Below are 12713 nucleotides of genomic sequence, written 5' to 3' on the forward strand. Positions count from 1 at the left end.
GCCTTAAGATGTAAAGGGTAAGATGGTTATGATGCCTATCTCACAGGATTGTTAGCTGTATGTGAGGTCCTTTATGATGGATGCCTGACACATAGTAGGCCCTCCATAAATGTTTATTGACTGAATAAAGGCCTACCTGCAAAGAGCCTAGATGTGGTAAATAAAAAATAAAACTATCAGTGGGGGGCTTGAGTGGCTCAGTCCATGCGTCCACCAGCTCTTCATTTTGGCTCAGGTCATGATCTCAGGGTCAGGGGGATGAGTCCCACCACCGGTGCAGCCCTCCCCAGCCCAGAGTTTGCTTGAGATTCTCTTCCTTCCCATTTGTCAGCACCCCCCACCCTCTCTCTCTAAAATAAATAAAAATAAATCTTTAAAAATAAAACTATCGGTTATTTTTAACAGCAAAATGGTTTATTTGAGAATAGCAGAGAGTTGCAACTCCTGACAACCAAGCCAGGCCAAAGCCACAGGCAAGTCTAGGAAACAAAGTGGACTCTCTTTTACAGAGGAAAGGGGGAAGTTAGGAGGGGTTGTGAGAAACAAAAAGTCCATTGGAGTAAACTGAGAAATTGAGGTATAGCGGCTTTTCATTGGCTGAGCTGTTGCTGGGAGAGGAGAAAAACTTTCTTTCCTCCAGCTGGGTAGTAAAATAGTAGGAATTTTTTTTTTAAGATTTTATTTATTTATTCATGAAAGACAGAGAGAGAGGGAGGGAGAGAGGCAGAGACACAGGCAGAGGGAGACGCAGGCTCCATGCAGGAACCCTGACATGGGACTTGATCCCGATCCTGGGTCTCCAGGATCAGGCCCTGGGCTGAAGGCAGCGCTAAACTGCCGAGCCACCCAGGCTGCCCAAAATAGTAGGAATTTTTAAGATGTGTCTCATCCTGTTGGTTGTGCAATTGAGGAGCGATAGGGCGGGAGAGCTCTTCCCTCTGACCTGGTGACTCCACTTGAAATGAGGTTTTCCAAGGCACCTGGCCGGCTCAGTTGCTAGAACATGTGATTTTTGAGCTTGGGGGTCATGAGTTTGGGCCCCACATCAGGTGTAGAGTTTACTTTAAAAATAAAATAAGGGATCCCTGGGTGGCGCAGCGGTTTGGCGCCTGCCTTTGGCCCAGGGCGCGATCCTGGAGACCCGGGATCGAATCCCACGTCGGGCTCCTGGTGCATGGAGCCTGCTTCTCCCTCTGCCTGTGTCTCTGCCTCTCTCTCTCTCTCTGTGACTATCATAAATAAATAAAAAATTAAAAAAAAATAAAATAAAAAATAAAACAAAATAAAAATAAAATAATAAATGCAGTTTCCTTTTGTGAGTTTTCACACATGGTATTGGAAGAATCTGAACCTGAGGGTCTTCTTGTAAGTCGCTGTCAGGCCCTTGAGCATATTCTAGAGGGGTCCAAGGCCTTGTGTTTTTAAGTCTTCAATCCCATTTGAAAGCTGCCGAGTTCCTACTTAGTAACCCTTTGTAAGTTTCCCTGGACCTCAGTTTCCCTAGGAGAGCTGACAAAGCAGGATGATGGAAACCCCAATCTGAAGTAGGTCTTGCAAGGTCATTTAAATCCATTTCCTGATAGATTAAAGGGATTCTAGCCCTCGATTCAACAATTAAACGCTTGGCTTTCTGGGTGACCTTGGGTAACTCAGTTTTCCCTTTTGTAAAATGAGAAGCATCCTTTCTGACACGCTCTCCCTCTCAAGAAAGAATTTAAGATTAAAGTGGAGACACCATGGCCATTCTGAGGCTTAATCATGAAGTTTGTAACCTGCTGTGAGTTGGGCCAAAATTTGTTAATTTAGGAGCACCATTGACAAAATACTCACTTGTATTTCTTTGCTGTGATGATGGTTGCTCTAAGTAGTAGCTTCCTGGGGGCATATTAAACAAGATTTAATTTATTTTTTTAAAGATTTTATTTATCCATGAGAGACAGAGAGAGAGAGAGAGAGAGAGAGAGAGGCAGAGACACAGGCAGAGGGAGAAGCAGGCTCCATGCAGGGGGCCTGATGCAGGACTCGATCCCGGGACTCCGGGATCATGTCCTGAGCCAAAGGCAGGCGCTCTGAGCATCCCAAGCATCCCAAGATTTAATTTATGGAACAGATCTGGGGGATCTGGGTGGGGTCTGGAAGCCAAGATAGCAACTCCTGGATCAATTCTAATGTGCAGGTCAAGGTAGATGCCACTTCATTCCTCTGAGAGAGGGTCCCTTCACCTTCTGACGTTCTGTGGTTTGATTCAACAGACTGCCACTGACTCCTGCTACTAATTAATAAAACTCTTGCTGTGAGCTGGGGAAATGGAGGCAAGTACCAGACCTCAGATGTGGCCTTGTGGAGCTCAAGGTCTGGTTGGGAAGGAAAAAACATGCATAGACCAAGAGACAAAGATATACTTTGGTGGAAATGCAGCAATCATACTGCATAAACCCAAAGAGCCTTTGGATGCTGGGCCCTGGCCTAAACAACCCTTGGGGGAAGCAGATAGAACAGATACATAAAGCTCTGCTCTGAGGTTAACGTGTCTGGCAACCCATCCCTGTTGTGTGACTGTGCCCACTTCCTTACCTATAAAATGAGGACAATAATGGTAACCTCTCCCTCAATTCTAGTATTATAAGAATCAAAATGAGTTAATGCACATAACACAGAACAGGACCTAACATATAGCAAGGGTTCCATGCATGTTAATCATTGTATTATTATTATTATTATTATTATTATTATTATTTATCATTAAAAAAAATAGAGACCTACAGAGAAGGGTTTTCTGGCCTGAGAAGCCCAAGCTCAGGAACCAGACTGCCTGAGTTCAACTCTTAAGTTTGACACTTGCTTACCAAGTAACCTTGAGGGATGCCTGAGTGGCTCAGTTGGTTGAGTACCTGCTTTTGGCTCAAGTCGTAACCCCTGGGGTCCTGGGATCAAGTGCCGCATAGGGCTCCCCATGGGGAGCCTGCTTCTCCCTCTGCCTGTATCTCTGCCCCTCTCTGTGTGTCTCTCATGAATAAATAAATAAAATATTTTTTAAAAACCTTGAATAAGTCACTTTAACCTCTTGTGCCTCAGTTTCCTTATCTGCAAAATGGGGGATAATACTAGTGACTACCTCACAGAACTGGAAAGATTAAATGAGTGTAATCAAGGCAAGAGGTTAGAATAGCACCCGGCCCACTGTAAGAGCTCAGTAAACATTAGTTCATTAGTAACCAGAAATGTGATGCAAGCCTACCAGTGTCTGGAGAAAGTAATGTGGAGGAGGAGCGGGAGGCAGAGGCCACAGAATGGAAGAGCGAGCAGATGCGAGGATCCAGGGGGGATGGTTCCCAGGGCTCCACCTGTGTTATCCAGAAAACATCCACTAATCAACACCATACCATTCTGTGAGCCAGAACAGCATGTACCTGCACTCAGGTGGTACAGGGAGAGTTGTTCCAGGTAAGAGCAATCTCTCAGGCAGGTCCTGGTGGCTCCTGGAGCAGGAGCAGGGTGTCCTCCCCCATTAATTGGTGACCTTCAGCAAGTCATCCCTGTGTATCCTCCGTGGTTGGGAAGACAGGTAATACCCTGCCAGGTCCCCTGGGTGGTGGGAGCAGGGTTGCAAGAAGGGCAAGGAGAGCTTGTAGAAGGGAAGGGAGTTTCTCAGATTCCAGAGGGTTTAAAGTCCATCTTTGTTCTGGGGGTGAGAACACAGAGTGTACCCCTGTTGCCAGCAACTGCTCTGCTTCTCCATTTCCTTTTTTCTTTTTTCTTTCTTTTTTCTTTTTTCTTTTTTTTAAGATGAGGCAGAGACACAGGCAGAGGGAGAAGCAGGCTCCATGAAAGGAGCCCGATGCGGGACTCGATCCCAGGATCCCGGGATCACCCCCCACCCCAAGCCAAAGGCAGATGCTCAACCACTGAGCCACCCAGGTGCCCTTTCTCTGTTTCCTTTCGCTTATCTGAGCCTTTCCTCGGTACTTCAGGGGTGGGCAGGAGAGGGACACAGCCCTGCTCCAAGGAACTCACAGTCCCACAGGTAGGATACCATACTCTGAAGCATTACTTGTGAGGTGCTTTATAATTTTAAAAGCATTGTCTTTGACCTCAGTTGTCTGAGCCTCCTTACCACCTTAAAGACCCCCCAACCCCTACACTGTCCTCTGGGTTAGGGAAGTCTGTCTCCCATGGTAAGATGATTACATAAATGACCCCAATACTCCACCCCTTTCTAGCTCTATGCTTTTTGTAAAATAACTTTATAGCTCCTCCCGTCAGGGGGTGTAATCTATTTTCTCGCCCTTGTAAGCCTGGGCTGACTTTTGGGGCTTGCTTTAACAGAGTGCAGTGCAAGGCATGCTGTGCTAGTTCTGAGCCTAGGCTGCAAGAGTATTTTCTTTCCCTTTCCTGGAAGCCTGCCACTACCATGAGAACAAGTCATGGCAAGCCAGACTGCCAGAGGATGAGACCATATGTGAAGGAACCTACTCAGCCCAGTCGTCCCTGCTCAGGCCCTTAACCCAGAGGAGAGGGCCCAGCCAAGATAAGCAGAGCCACTCACATGCAAATACACGAATGAGTCTAACCAAAACCAGCTTAGCTCTGCAGAACCACCAGTCCCCCAGTAGGCTCAGAGAATAATAATGGTGCTTAAACCACTACTGTTGAGGCTAATTTGTCACAAAGCAATAGCTAACTGATCCCCATTGCCCACATGACAACAAGAGACTTGCTCAATGCTAATATAGCCAGTGTGTTTGTCTGGGGCGGGGGGGGGCAGGGGTCCAACCATCCGTCTAACCTGATCTTTGAGACTCGCTGCTGACACAGATATCAAGACTTTTTTTTTTTTAAGATTTTATTTGTTCATGAGAGACACAGAGAAAGGCAGAGACACAGGCAGAGGGAGAAGCAGGCTCCATGCAGGGAGCCTGACATAGAATCTGATCCCAGGTCTCCAGGATCATGCCCTGGTCCTAAGGCGGCACTAACCGCTAGGCCACCCAGGCTGCCCAGACATAGAGACTTTAGAACTGTTATTAAAAGTCCCTATTTGTTAGCTTGGAAATACATCAACCACACCTCACCTTAAATCTGTGTTCCTCAACCTGCTGTAGCCCATGCCCTATTTGGACATTCATACATGCTCTGCTTTCTCGTTCCTAAATGTATTTGAAACTGTGGGGTAAGTTTCCTCACCATTCTGCCCCTAAGATTCCTTATCTGTAACATGGGGATATTGTACTACCTCAGTGGTTATGAGAATTAAATGAGTTAATGTCAGTAAAGTGTATAGAACAGTGCCTGATGTCTAGCAAAGGCCTTATTAAATAAAATAATAAAATAATGTGACTAGAAATGAGCCACAGCAGTAGCAGTTTTACTAGGGAAACATTTTTATTTTGATCCTGAAAGCTGCATATTTTTCACTTGGATCTGGTGACATCAGTATGAGTGTTGAGTCAGCTCATATGCCATAAGCTCTTCTCTCCAAGACGGCGTGGGAGACATCACCTCGTGGGTGGCAAAGCAGTTCTTGAAAGCCAGACGTGCGGAAAAGCACACGCATCCCTTCTTGAGAAGCACTGGTGGACCATTATTACACATTTACCTCTTATTCCACAGAGAGCATATTCCTGGTAGGTTGCATGGAAGTCAAATCCTAACATAAATCTGTGTTAAAGCTCATCTGGGGAATCATTTTGCAAAGTGAAGATGGCTTTTGTAAAGCAGATCAGTATCCCTTTGAGGGACATTCGAAATTTTGACTAGAGATGGATTTAGTTTCTTTGTATCTAAAACAAATCTGCCACCCAAGGTTCCCTCAAGGGACTCCAGTCCTTCTCTCTTTCCAGGATCCCCCCACAACTTCCAGGGCTGCCTGCTGCTGACCCTCAGTACAACCCCAAGAGGCCTCCTCTCACTTGGCCTCTTGCCCTTGGCTCTCCAGGGCTGGGACCTGTGTGATTCCTGGCTCTACCGCGGTGAATCTCTTTGAAAACTGCAGGTGCAGAGCTGTTCTCTGCAGTGATTCTGATGTCCCTGTGCTGGCAGTCTGGACGGGCAAGTACCAAGCTCTCTGGCTTCTTCCCTAGCAGGTAACAACCTGCTTAGAACTTCCTTCACAATGTGGTTTATGTATACAATGGAATATTCCTCAGCCATTAGAAGCGAAAAATACCCACCATTTGCTTCGACGTGGATGGAACTGGAGGGTATTATGCTGAGTGAAATGAGTCAATCGGAGAAGGACAAACATTATATGGTCTCATTTATTTGGGGAATATAAAAAATAGAGGGAATAAAGGGGAAAGGAGAAAAAATGAGTGGGAAATATCAGAAAGGGAGACAGAACATGAGAGACTCTGGGAAATGAACTAGGGATGGTGGAAGGGGAGGTGGGCGGGGGGTGGGGGTGACTGGGTGACGGGCACTGAGGGGGGCACTTGACGGGATGAGCACTGGGTGTTATTCCATATGTTGGCAAATTGAACACCAATAAAAAATAAATTTATAAAATTAAAAAAAAAGGAACTTCCTTCACAAACTGGGGCATCCAAGAGAGAACCCACAGTTCTAGCAGATGCCCACTTTTGGTTCTGGTAGTTGGGTAAACACAGATAGGGCTAAAACTCAGTATCTCATGATTCTGGTAGGCTGTTGGGATGAGCACAAGTATGAAGAAGGGTCCTAACTAACTTCTCAGCCTTCCTCAAACACTAGTCCTCAGTGTTGTCCTGTGCCTTTGATACACTATTCCCTTGACTTCTTTTTAAATTTTTTTAAAAGATTGTATTTATTCATGAGAGACACAGAGAGAGAGAGGCAGAGACACAGGCAGAGGGAGAAGCAGGTTCCCTGAGGGGAGCCCGATGCAGGACTCGATCCCAGGACCCCAGGGATCATGACCTGAGCCAAAGGCAGATGCTCAACCACTGAGCCACTCAGGTGACCCTATTCGCTTGACCTCTAATGCCCAGTGTTCCTCCATACTCTTCTTCTAACCACCCTTGCCTGGAACACACAATGCCTGGAAACTTCTATTCATCCCTAAAGACCCAATTCAGAGGCCTCGGGTTCCAGAAGGCAGATAAAGCTCACAATTATCTTCTCCATTAAAATAAGAGAGGAGGGGCAGCCCTGGTGGCATAGTGGTTTATCTACACCTCCAGCCAGGAGTGTGATCCTAGAGACGGAGGATGGAGTCCCACATCGGGCTCCCTGCATGGAGCCTGCTTCTCCCTCTGCCTGTGTCTCTGCCTCTGTGTGTGTGTGTGTGTGTGTGTGTGTCATGAATAAATAAATAAATAATCTTTTTCAAAACTAAATAAATAAGAGAGGGGATCCCTGAGAGGCTCAGCGGTTTTGCGCCTGCCTTTGGCCCAGGGCGTGATCCTGGAGTCCCGGGATCGAGTCCCACGTCAGGCTTCCAGCATGGATCCTGCTTCTCCCTCTCCCTGTATCTCTGCCTCTCTCTCTCTCTCTCTCATGAATGAATAAATAAATCTTTTAAAAAATAATAAATAAACAAACAAACAAATAAATAAAGTAACAGTCCAGCTTTGAGTCTGGAGAATACTCTGGAAATAAAGTGCTCCAGTCTGGGAAGAGCAACCACTAAGGGCATTAGGGCTTAGTAGGAATGGAACAGAAAGGAGTTGTACTCTGGTCCCCTATGATAGATCCAAAAGGAGGGGGGGGACATTGATATTGTAGGAGTCCCAATGAACTGCCCACTTCTTGGTCACACTCCCTTCTCCTGACCAGTCAGCCCTCTGGATCAGGGGAGAGGCCTCCCGAGAGGAGGCCATCCTACTATCCTACTCAGCTCCATAGGATATGCACATCACCAGCACCTTTACCCGCCTTTGCCTGTGGTCCAGTCTTTCTTTTGTTCCCTCGGGTACAGATGATTGAGTCCATCACATTCCTCAGTTTATAGCACATTATCATAATGGATCCATCCAAGCCCCCCTCATATTTAATCCATTTATTCTTTTTATCTTTGCACCCCAATCTGGTCCTCCCCTTAGCCCACCTAGGCAACCACTGATCTGCTGTCCATCACTACAGATTGGGATGCATCTGATATTTTCTCTTCTTCTTCTTTTTTTTTTTTTTTTTTTTTTATATTTTCTCTTCTATTCTCTCTTTAAAACGTGGAGGTGGGCAGCCCGGGTGGCTCAGTGGTTTAGCACTGCCTTTAGCCCAGGGCATGATCCTGGAGATCCAGAATCGAGTCCCATGTCCAACTCCCTGCATGGAGCCTGCTTCTCCCTCTGCCTGTGCCTCTGCCTTTCTTTCTCTTTGTGTGTCTCTCATGAATAAATAAAATATCTTATAAATAAATAAATAATAAATAAATAAATAAATAAATAAATAAATAAATGTTTTTCATAGCTGACTATGCCTGCTGCATCAGTCAGGACAGACCAAGTTCTACTCCAGTAACGATACAAACTTTCCGTGGCTTCACACAACCATGGCTATTTTTCACTCTTGCCACAAGCCTCATGCAGGTCCATGAGGGCTCCACTTAGCACGGTCACCTGGGCACTCAAGCAGATGCAGATTCCATCTCAACAAATGTTCCTGTGTTGGGTATGATACAGTGAATCTGATGCTCACGTTCAAAGCTTCCATCCAGAAATATAGAAGAAAAACACCATTTCTGCTAATATCACATAAAGCAAGTCACAGGGCCATGCCTGACTGCAGAGGGAGTGGGGATGGCAACTCTGCCCAGGGCCTGGGAGGATGAGTAACTTGGGAATCTATGAAAAGTCCTATGGCCTACCATACCCGCAAAACTGATTTCATGGCCACTGATGAGTCATGCTTGTGAACCATAGTTCAGAAAATACTAGCTTCAGGGCACCTGGCTGGCTCAGTCAGTGGACTGTGCGACTCATGATCTTGGGGTTGTGAGTTGGAGCCCCATACTGGATGCAGAGATTACTTAAAAATAAAATCTGGGAGAAAAAAAAAAAGAACACACTAGTTTGAAGGTTTATTTTTTTTTAAGGTTTTTTTTTTTTTTAAGATTTATTTATTCATGAGAGACACAGAGAGAGAGAGACAGAAAGACAGATAGACACAGGCAGAGGGAGAAGCAGGCTCCATGCAAGGAGCCCGATGTGGGACTCGATCCTGGATCTCCAGGATCACACCCCAGGCTGCAGGCGGCGCTAAACCGCTGCACCACCGGGGCTGCCCAGTTTGAAGGTTTCTTATGGTGATCTGCAATCCGGACCACAACTTCTTACTACTGGCCCAACTCTACCCCTGCGGACACTCAACACACCTCTGCCCACCCTGCCTCAGAACAGTTCTACTGAGGAAGGCGTCTCTCTTCCCCAGGTGTTCCTCTCTCCTGGCTTAATACTCTCAATCCCCTCAACTCCTCTTCCCAGGCTGAGATTTTCAGTTTCCTCTCCTCCTCAGGCCCTCCCCACCTGCCCATGTACCTCCTAATGTGTCATCTCAAAATGCAGTCTGAGCTGCCTGCATTCAGCGACTCTCATACTCGGAGGGATGAAGCCTGAGCAAGCTGAAAGAGAGGACTGACTTTCAGAGGCAGCTTTGTTCAGCCTGTTATCTAATTTCCTCATTCACCAAATACTATTGATATATTCCCAGCGGGAGGCCCAAGGAAATCTGATCGGATCATTTTCTGGCTTAAAAATCCTATGACGGCTTCCAATTACTCAGGATAAAACATCACTCCTTCAAGTGGCCTGCAAGGCCTGGGTGCAGTTGGCTTCGGCCTGCTTCTCTAACCTCGTGTTCCACAACCATCCCCTTCTGTTTCAGCACACTAGGCCACTTTCAGGTCCTGGAATATACCCTCCCTTGCCTCACAGAGCAAGCTTCACAGTCATATGCCTTGTTCTCTTGAACATGCCCCACATCCCCTTCTGCCTCCTTAACTCCCTCCTCCTCATCCTCAGGCCTGTTTAAACCTCTCTTCCCCCAGCTAGGTTAGGTCCCCTGGGTGAACGCACTCCACATTTTTCTCAGTACTCTGCTCACTTTCCACTTAGTTGAAATTCACTGGTAGTTACTTGTCTAGCTTACCCACTAGATTATACAACCTGTGAGAAGAACCCCCTTGTCTGTTTTGTTCACCACTGTCTCCAGCATATAGGATTGGACCTCACACCCAACAGATACTGCCTACCTCATTAGGTACCAAGCGTGTTATTGGCGCTTGGGGGTTAGGGCTGCAAAGAATACTAGCTTCCTACCCCAAATAATTCCTAGTCTGGGGATGGGCCGAGGAGAAAAACAAACATAGGAAGTGCTACATTCATAGGATATACAGAATGTGAGGAAGCAGAGAGGAAGGAATAATTCGGTCTACTTTAGAGAGAGCAAGAAAGAATTTTCAGATTGTGTAATTTTTTGAAAGTGACAAGTGGTCTAAGCTTGTTTCCTTACCTATAAAATGGAACTACAAAGAGTATCTATCTCTCAGGGTTTTTGTGAGGACAAGAAAGAATGATGTCTATAAAACAGGGCTTAGCATCAGCCTGGGACAGACAACCGCTCAGCAAGCAGTAGTGATTACTGCCACTGCTGTTAGGAGTGAGGCATCAAGGGTAGCAGCAGTTCCCAGCTTGGGCAGCAGGCCCCTAGCAGCACTGTGTTGGGAGGTGAGGACTGCACATGGGAAGGAAGAGCAGGTTGGCAGAAGAGAGAATAGTGATTTGAGTTATTCCCCTTGCCCTCCTCTAAAGACTCTCAAATCCTGAGACCTTCTAACCCAAAGTTTTTGGTTATTTCCCTAAAAGTTTTCACCTTGGGGTTTGTGGATGGTCTTCAGGGAATGCTCAAACCCCTGAGACTATGTGTAAAATGCATTTTCCCCTGAGAATGCCAAGGCTTTTACCAATCTCTCAGATTTATTATCTCTGCCCCCCACAAGGTGAAGACCACAGACCCAAGCCATCTCTCTAATGTAACCCATGGCTGCCCCAACACTTGGTCCTCTGCCAAGGATGGGTTGTTGGATATCACACAGAAAGGGAAACTCACAAAGCAAGACTGAGGCACATTGCTAGGCTTCCAGGTCTCTAGATAGAGCCCCTCCCACAGCCCATATCAAGCCACATTTGGCATTATTATACTTTGTGACCTTATTCTCTACCCCCTCCTCTATTTCTTTGATCATCACATGCACAAAATTGAATTAATCATAGTCCTTTTTCATTATACATTTTTTTCATGTACAACATCCTTTAATGCATAGCTTTTTACTAATTTAGTTGACAATAACCTAATCTAACAATATGTTCCCTCCAGCTCCAACCAATCCCCCTTACCTGGGAACCATTATCTTGAATCCCACAGTGAGAATCCTTCCATCCTTTTTACGTAGTTTTACTGCATATATGTTCTTTAAAAAGGTTTTTAAATTCTTAGTTGTATTTAACTCTAATAACATGAGAGAGATGCAAATTAAAACAATGAGATGCTCAGAGATACCAACTGGAATATAGTTTAAAACTGACAATACCAAGTATTAGCAAGGATGTGGAACAAAGCATTCTGTCTTTGGTTTGAATCACCATGGTCTGTGTAAGGAATCTTGGCTTTGAGGGAGCTCAAATTAGAAGTTCACGGAAAGGTTTTTATGCTACTCTGGCCATATAATCAAGCCAGACACCCATAACCAGTTAGGCCAGTTATAAACCATTAGTAAAGAAAGTGACCCTGGGAGTCATCAGGGGAGCTTCAGACTTTTTTTTTTTTTAAAGATTTTATTTATTTATTCATGGGAGACACAGATCGAGAGAGAGGCAGAGACACAGGCAGAGGGAGAAGCAGACTCCATGCAGGGAGCCCGATGTGGGACTCGATCCTGGGTCTCCAGGACCATGCCCTGGGCCGAAGGCAGGCGCCAAACCGCTGAACCTCTCAGGGACCCCGAGCTTCAGACTTTAAATGGCATATTAATAATTCTAGAATAGGCTAAACTATAGTGAAAGCAGATCAGTGGTTTCCTGGGACCAAGAATGGGTGGGGGGAAAGGGATTGAGTACAAAGGAGCACGAGGAAGGTTTTTAGAAGATAGAATTATTGGAGATCCCTGGGTGGCTCAGCAGTTTAGCACCTGCCTTCCGCCCAGGGCATGGTCTTGGAGTCCCGGGATCGAGTCCCACGCCAGGCTCCCTGCTTTTCCCTCTGCCTGTGTCTCTGCCCCTCTCTCTGTCTCCCTCTCTCTGTGTCTCTCATGAATAAATAAGTAAAATCTTAAAAAAAAAAGAGAGAGAGAGAATTACTTTCTATACTTTATGGTGATTGTTATTATGTATAATTATCAAAATTCATTAATCCATTTAAAATTGATCAATTAGGGAATCCCTGGGTGGCTCAGCGGTTTGGCGCCTGCCTTTGGCCCAGGGCGCGATCCTGGAGTCCCGGGATCGAGTCCCACGTCAGGCTCCCAGCATGGAGCCTGCTTCTCCCTCTGCCTGTGTCTCTGCCTCTCTCTCTCTCTCTCTAAGTCTATCATAAATAAATAAATAAATCTTTAAAAAAATAAAAAAAATAAAATTGATCAATTATATTGTATGTAAATAATAAATTTTTGTTTTCTTTTTTTAGAGGGCATCATTGCTACATTTAATCTTTTGGGATTGAACTTTTTTTTATTTAATATTTAATTATAAAGATTCATCCATATCATTATGTAACACTGTGCTTCATTCGACAGCCATATAATA

General features: G+C 45.5%; 1 long non-coding RNA gene across 1 annotated transcript; it reads left to right on the plus strand.

Moving 5' to 3' along the window:
* Nucleotides 1-3142: 3142 nt before the first annotated feature.
* On the plus strand, nt 3143-6372 carry LOC118350803 (uncharacterized). The gene is made up of 3 exons (XR_007402489.1): nt 3143-3444; nt 3787-3918; nt 5841-6372. It is a non-coding gene; the product is annotated as an uncharacterized LOC118350803 (long non-coding RNA).
* The last annotated feature ends 6341 nt before the right edge of the window (nt 6373-12713 follow it).

Source organism: Canis lupus, chromosome 15, assembly GCF_003254725.2.
Source record: "Canis lupus dingo isolate Sandy chromosome 15, ASM325472v2, whole genome shotgun sequence".
NCBI classification, from domain to species: Eukaryota; Metazoa; Chordata; class Mammalia; order Carnivora; family Canidae; genus Canis; species Canis lupus.